This window comes from Pleurodeles waltl, chromosome 6 (genome assembly GCF_031143425.1).
Source record: "Pleurodeles waltl isolate 20211129_DDA chromosome 6, aPleWal1.hap1.20221129, whole genome shotgun sequence".
Classification (NCBI taxonomy): Eukaryota; Metazoa; Chordata; class Amphibia; order Caudata; family Salamandridae; genus Pleurodeles; species Pleurodeles waltl.
The window spans coordinates 1,410,995,503-1,411,003,733 of NC_090445.1; positions in this window are offsets into that span (position 1 = coordinate 1,410,995,503).

Below are 8,231 nucleotides of genomic sequence, written 5' to 3' on the forward strand. Positions count from 1 at the left end.
ATCACAGCAGCTGCAGCGTATTTTTTAGGGGCTACAAGAAGCAACACTGTAGAAGTGATTGCCACATGTAATGACTCGAATTCACACCATGTTCCTATTAAACTTTTAAACATCCAACGATAACCAATTACATCACGAGTAAATCAGATTGCCGTGATTAGATGTAGCACTACAAACTGCCCTGTTGAAAATATTGGAAATTGCGCATTCCAAAGGGCAGCACGTCTACCTAATTGCCTGAGACACGAGTGTGAATGAACTACGGCAATGAGTGACAGTTGGCAAGATTGCATTTTTGCAGCTCTCCCTCAATATTTCCCTTTTTGCTGTGATTCCTGTTTTAAATCTTTTAATCAGACTCTTTCCAGGAAAAAGCACATTAAAACCATTTTGCTACACTGGAAGCAAAAGCCACAGAGCGACAAAGAGTTGCTCAGGAGAAAACGTCTTACTCAGTGTAAACTTTTCTGTTCTCTAGTACCCGAAGGTTCACAAAATGTTTCCTTTCTTTCTTAAATTCCTGTTTATTTTCACTACACATATTTGTGCCCCAAACCCATTTGGCGCTGTTACTTTTGACTCTTGTTTTAGCAATCACTATCCTGGGCTACTAGAAACTTAGAACCCAGAACCGACCCATTTTTAATTTCCATTTTCCCTTCTCTGCCTCATGCAAGGTCAAAACTTGGCACGAGCCGTACACAATATAATATAGAGTGTGAGAATGAGAGACCCATTTCCTTTCCCTGTTGGAACCGGTGGGACAATTCCAATCACAACATTTTAGATTTTAAGAGCTCATAAATTCAGAGGACAGCTTCGGGTAGGAGAAAACATTGTCTCCTTTTTTTAAAGGTCTAAGGGGCATATTTATAATTGTTTTGCCCTGAAATTGTGTCATTGTATTTGACGCAAATTCGGTGCAAAACGAACTCCATATTTATACTTTGGGGCTAGACCTGTCTTGCACCAAATTTATGGAGTTAAAGTCATTTTTGGGACGTGGAAACCTACTTTGCGCCAATAAGATGCAAAGTAGGCGTTCCTGGGCAGAAAATGACTCTAAGGCCCTTATTTATCCTCCAATGCAAAAATCACGCACAGGGAGAAGGTGGTGTTAAAAAAATAGTGCAAAGCTTGCTTTGCACCATTTTCTAACACCTTGGCTACGGCAGCATTGGGAGACCTGTGGGCCTATTTCCATGGTGGAACACCATGGAATAAGCCCACAGGTGCCCTCCACACGCCCCAGTGACAACCGTACCCACACCCAAGGGTACAGTGGACGATGGGGAACCCCATCTCTGGTACGTATAGGTAAGTACAGGTAAGTAATTGTTTTTTTAAGTGCCATTGGGGGCCCTGAAATGGGCCCCCCTACATGGCACTGGGTGCAATGGCCATGCCCAGGGGACCCTGGTCCCCTGTGCTGGCCATTGGGGTGGTGGGCATGACTCCTGTCTTTTTTAAGACAGGAGTCATGTGGTATGGATGGTTTTACGTCAGAAAATGACTCTAGGCAGGTTAGAGTCATTTATTTTTACTCTAACCTGCGTAACGTCATTTTTTGGTGCAAAATCCTCTTCTTTCATACAGCCAGCCCCACACGACTAAAATCATTTTTTTTTTACACTAGCCTACCCCTTGCACTGGCTTGCACCGTTCCATAAGTATGGTGCCCATCTGGTGCACAGAAATGGTGCAAGCCGGTGCTAAACGTTTTGGTGCAAAACTGCACTGACGCAGTTTTGCACCAAAAAGTATACAACAGGGCCTAAGTCTTTCCCTCTTTTCACATGGGGTGCTTAATGAAGCAATAGGGGACTTGAAGATATGTGTTTTTGGTGACAAGTGTATGGATTTGGGCCAAATGTGATTCCCTCCCTTGTCATACTGTTGGACATGAGCTTTGGACAGATGCTTGAGCACAGTGAAAGATCCACGTTGGTTAGTTTCAACAGGAAAGGGCAGGTCAAGTTAAAATCTAAAGCTAGTTTTCGGTGGGAAGTCATAAAAGTATTTGTCTTTGCCAATTATAAATGCTCTCCACTTCTGATTTTCCTTGTTTATTTATACTTAACATTAAACAATTCCCAGATCTGAAGTCTGCATTTCTTTCAGAACATCCCCACAGTATATTTCCCTTAAGTTTGAAGTATGTGGAATATCGTTAAAGATGGTCAATCTGGAAAAGAGAATGTGTATTTTTACTGCACCATTTAATAAAAGTCGAGGATTTACTATTTTGTCTGATTTCATATACATCTGTTAATGCGTTACGAATTAAAACTAATGAAGACATTCCCCAAAGTATATAATGCTGGTTTGCAAAATTTGAGCTGTGTGACCTGCTATAATTAACATTATTATATTTATACTCTTTTAGTTAGTACCTCTTGTTATGACATTATATGTGACATAATGGTACAGCTCATTATCACCTCCCCTGCACTCTGTAATAGAACATTCCTTATGTTGAGAGGGAGTCTGCAATAGAATGTTGAGACGCAGTGATTCTGTCCTGTCAACTAAGGAGAACTGAGGGAAGCGGAGAGAGGAGACTCTAATAAACACCTACTACTGATCCTGTCTTCTTCTGGTATTCAATTTTAACATTACCTAAACCCTTTTGTCAGTGCTAAATACACATCAGTAATGTTTTGCTCCATTTTTACAATTTATTGCAAATATCTGTTAGCGCATATTACCTTATTTAGTTTAATCACATTAATTTATAAGGGGATGACTTAGAGGTTTGATGAACCTTTTCATTGAGCTTAGAGTAGTTCCCACCATAAGACTTGGTTTCAATAATAATCATTAACAATACCAATCAATAACTTCTATAATCTTGGGAGTCAGTAATTTCCACACACCATGAGCCCTTTGGCCATGACTAACCACGCCTTAATGTACAACTTAGAATGTTTATTTCCCTATATTAACAATGCTAATATCACATAACTTAGGCGGTCATTCCGGGGACCGCGGGAGCACCGCCAACAGGCTGGCGGTGCTCCCAAGGGCATTCTGACCGCGGCGGTACAGCCGCGGTCAGAAACGGAAAACCGGCGGTGTACCGCCGGTTTTCCGTCCATGGGGATTCCGACCCCCATACCGCCATCCTGTTCCTGGCGGCTTTGGCCGCCAGGAACAGGATGGCGGTATGGGGTGTCGTGGGGCCCCTGGGGGCCCCTGCAGTGCCCATGCCAATGGCATGGGCACTGCAGGGGCCCCCGTAAGAGGGCCCCACCATGATTTTCAGTGTCTGCCATGCAGACACTGAAAATCGCGACGGGTGCAACTGCACCCGTCGCACCCCTTCCACTCCGCCGGCTCCATTCGGAGCCGGCATCCTTGTGGAAGGGTGTTTCCCGCTGGGCTGGCGGGCGGCCTTCTGGCCCAGCGGGAAACCCAGAATACCCGCGGCAGTCTTGTGACCGCGCAGCGGTATTCTGGCGGCTCCCGCCGGCCCTGCGGATACCGCGGCCGGCGGGAGTCAGAATGACCCCCTTAGTCTCAAAATCAAATGATTCACATACAGAAACAATACTGGTTGACTGAGTCTTCTAAAGAATCTCAGTGTGATCAATGCTTCGATCACTACACATTCCAGAGTTACAGTACAAATCAATAACAGGAATAACTGCACAATAGAAATTGCATACATTGAGATTCAGCAAAGAAAATACATCAACTGCTGTTAATTATTTAGCAAACATCTTCAGTGAGTCTCCTAACTAACCTTCTGAGTGGAATGGCATGTTTGGGCTTCATGCAAAACAATTTAGTCAACACAAATTTGGAAAAACATCTAACTATGGCTCTATCAAAATTAAAGGTTGGTACCTAAAGACAAAAGCAAATAGACATGGCAATCAGTAACATAGCCTTGTACCTTGCCTCAGTATTGTTCAGCGAGCTGTGATAGTCCTCGTCAATTGGACATCTGTTCGATTAGCAAAACATCAGAACTCAGAAATACAGTTCAAGATAAAAATATCTAAGGAACGGACATAATAGGATGGGTACTTCTTGGTAAAGATTTAGGGAAAAGTGTGCATGTCTTCTCTCTGTACAGTCCGGCTAAGTTATATTCCCTACAACATCTTTGCACATTGCTATTGGTCAAAGAATCGTATGTTTACATTTAGTCCAATGAAAGTAGAACCTCAAATCTAAGTATTTACAGCACCTATTCTTTCCACCCTGCTGGCTAAGGTTACTCATGATTTGTAAAGAATCATGAAGTAGAAGAGAAAAATTATAACTATGCAGCAAAAATAAAAACCAAAAATCTTCCTCAGCAATTATTTACAGCTTTCAGTCTTTCTTCCAGGATCCCTTCGTCAAAATCTGTAAGGTTTGACAAAAATCGGTTTAGCAGCTTGTCAAATCAGGTTATCTTGTCAAATCAGGTTATCAAAAAGTCTTTACCAGTTACTTTCAATAGTCTCTTTTTCTTTGTACTTGTCTGAGCTTATAGTTTCAATAGTCCAGTTCATTGGTTGCCTTCAAGTGCCAAAATGTTGACCTGGAATGTCTTGATCAAAACAAAAAGACAGAAATTCTCTTTGACATTCACTTGTTGTTGCATACGCCCATTCAGGACCAGCGTACCTTCGACTTGAAATTCTCCTTATTTTCAACTATTGATCTCCATTTCTCCATCACTCAAATCTTTTCTCCTTGTCGTATCTACTTCCTCTACAATTGTTGTCACTGTAATTACTTCTTTTCTCTTTGTTTCTGACTCCGGCCACTTATCACCTTTCAGTGGACCTTTTGTTAATGCTATTTTCAGTGTCAAACTTGTAGCTTCTTCTTGTTCTGAAGGACTTTCTTTTGATGGACCTGCAACTGGTTGAGGAGGAGTCAGATCACAGTGGCTTTGATCCGCCTCAACTCTTTCCCCTACGGGGTCTGTCATTTGCTCTGTTTGTCTCTCAAAACCGTCTGCTTCTAGGAGAGCCCTCCTCTGACTAGACTCTCCTGCTGCCTCAAATTAGGTTGGTTCACTTTTCTTTCCTGTGGGTCTTCTACTTCATCTCTCACAGGCACTCCTGTCTTCCTGTCCGGTGTGTTTCTCACTATCATCAGAACTAACTGTAATACGTCAGGCCACTTCAGATTCGGGGATGACAACATTTCGCCATTCTTGATTTCAAGGTACCATTCATCTGTTCCACAAGTCCTGATGCTTCAGGGTGGTAGCTACAATGCAATTTCTGCTCAATGTTTAAGGCTGAACATAGTAATTTGATTAGTTCACTGTTTAAGTGACTTCCTCTATCTGTTTCTAAAAAGATCGGAAACCCGAAACGTGGTATCAGTTCCCTAAGCAGTAATTTTGCTACTGTGAGACTGTCATTTCTTCGTGCAGGATAGGCTTCAATCCAATGACTAAAGATGCAGACAATCACCAACGCATATCTCAATCCTCCACATACAGGCATCTCAATAAAATCCATCTGCATTCTGCAGAATGGGCCTCCTGCTCTTCCAATGTGGCTCAAATTGACCACTGTCCCTTTTCCCGAATTCATTTGTTGACAAATGAAGCAACGATGGCAAATAGCTTCAGCAACCTGTCTGAACTTTGGATTGAACCAATTCTGTCTGAACACACGAATCATCACATCTCTCCCAACATGTGCTTGACCATGATAATATCTAGCCATTTGTGTTAAGAAACTGTTTGGCAATACCAATTGACCTTCTGAAACCCACAGTTCATCCTGACGCTGTACACATTTCATTTTGACCCATGACCTTTTTTCCTCCCCTTCAACGTTATTCTGCAATGTTTTCAGTTCTTACAAGGTATCAATAACATGTAATGCATAACTTGGACATGTCTCATCTTCCTCAGGTAACAATTCCAATTTATCTTTGAACGATATACAGTTCAATGAGCAAGACCTTACGACTTGATCCACATATCAATTTCCCATTGACACAAAATCTTATGATTTCAGATGTGCACTGCATTTCACCACTGCACTCTTCTCAGGCATTTGAATAGCTTGTAACAGTTCATGAATTCTCTCGCCATTTCTGACTGGTGAACCAGAAGAGGTCAGGAATCCTCTCTCCACAACTGGCCAAGATCATGCACTATTCGAAATCCATTCTGGCTATCTGATTAGATGGTAACTTAAAGCTGTACAGAAACATGGCATGCTCTAGTTAGGGCTACCAGTCAGAGGATGAAGTAGTAGTTTAAGAGGATTCCTGCTGGAAACTTGCAAGTAGAATCTGAAGAGAACCCACAGGAGAGACCCTAAATAGCCCTGAGTGGGGGATTGGCTACCTTATCAGGTAAGGACCTATCAGGAGGGGTGTCTGAAGTCACCTACTGGCACTGGCTACTCAGAGCCCTCAAGAGTGCCCCCACACCTTGCAAAAGCAAGATGGCTAAAGTCTGCTACACACAGGAGGAGCTCTGGGCACCACCCCTAGGGTGGTGATGGACAAGGGAGTGGTCACTCCCCTTTTTCTTTGTCCAGTTTCATGCCAGAGCAGGGACAAGGGGTCCCTGAACCGGTGTATACTGGCTTATGAAAGGAGGGCACCACCTGTGCCCTTCAAAGCATTTCCAGAGGCTGGGGGAGGATACCACTCCCCAGCCTGTTACACCGATTTCCAAAGGGAGAGGATGTAACACCCTCCTCCCAAAGGAAATGCTTTGTTCTGCCTTTCTGGGACTGAGTTGTTCAGACTCCAGGAGGGCAGAACCCTGTCTGTGAGGTGGCAGCAGCTGTAGCTGCAGTGCAAGCCTCAGAGTTGGTTTGGCAGTACTGGGGGTCCATAGTGGAGCTCCCAGGATGCTTGGAATTGGCTCCCCAATACCAGATTTGGATTCGGGGACAATTCCATGATCTTAGACACCTCACATGACCATATTCGGAGTTACCATTGTGAAGCTACATATAGGTATTGACCTATATGTAGTGCACACGTGTAATGGCGTCCCCGCACTCACAAAGTCCCGGGAATTGGCCCTGAACTATGCGGGGCACCTTTCCTAGTGCAAGTATGCCCTCACACTTAGTAACTTTGCACCTAACCTTCACCAAGTGAAGGTTAGACATATATGTGACTTATAAGTTACTTAAGTGCAGTGAAAATGGCTGTGAAATAGTGTGTGCACTATTTCATGCAGGCTGCAATGGCAGGCCTGTGGAAGGGTTTGTCTGAGCTCCTTATGGGTGCCAAAAGAAATGCTGCAACCCATAAGGATCTCCTGGAACCCCAATGCCCTGGGTACCTATGTACCATATAGTAGGGACTTATAAGGGGGGTCCATTGTGCCAATTGAAATTGGTAATTGAAGTCACTAGCCTATGGTGACAAAATTTAAAAGCAGAGAGAGCATAAGCACTGAGGTTCTGATTAGCAGAGCCGCAGTGACAGTCAAACACTATACTCACAACACACATTAGGCCATAAACTATGACCAGCAGGATCCCAGTGAGACAGGCAAAAACATACTGACATACAGGTAAAAATGGGTGTAACATGCCAAGAAAGATGGTACTTTCCTACAGGAACCACCAATAAAGATAATTTGGTCATTTTCTTCCAATTGGGTGTCTCTGATATCGTGTCTCGGTTTTGTGCACAGATCAGTTACTTCAAGACAATCTTGTTCAACATCTTCTAATTTATCAATTTCAACATTTTCATTTGGGAGTAAGGTTGTCAGGTTAAGCACTGTACACCTTTTCAATGATACACTTGGGAACCCCAGAATGCTCGTTTCATAACGAGTCAGCCTGGCGCCGGTTAGATATTGCGTCTTGGTTTGGGTAAGTAAAACTTCAATGGAGTGAGGGACCATAATAGTCAGGGGATGTCCCATCACAATACCCTCACACTGAGCGAGGCTCTGTCCAACCGCAGCTACTGAACGCAAACAGCCTGGTAAAGCTGCTGCAACTGTGTCCAAAGTAGCTGAAAAATATGCTACTAGGCAGCTTACACTGCCATGGACTTGGTTCAAAACAGACAAATAACATGCATCACCCTCATGACAGAACAACATGAAGGGTTTGGTGTAGTCAGGCATTCCTAAATGCTGTGCACAAACTTTCTCTCAACTCAGAAAATGCTTTCATAAAAGCCTGATCTAACACTAAGAGATCAGTAACTTCTTTGTGAGTCAGCTTCTACAATGCTTCGAAATGACTGAAAGTTGGGAATCTACTGGCGACAGTAGCTTACCATTC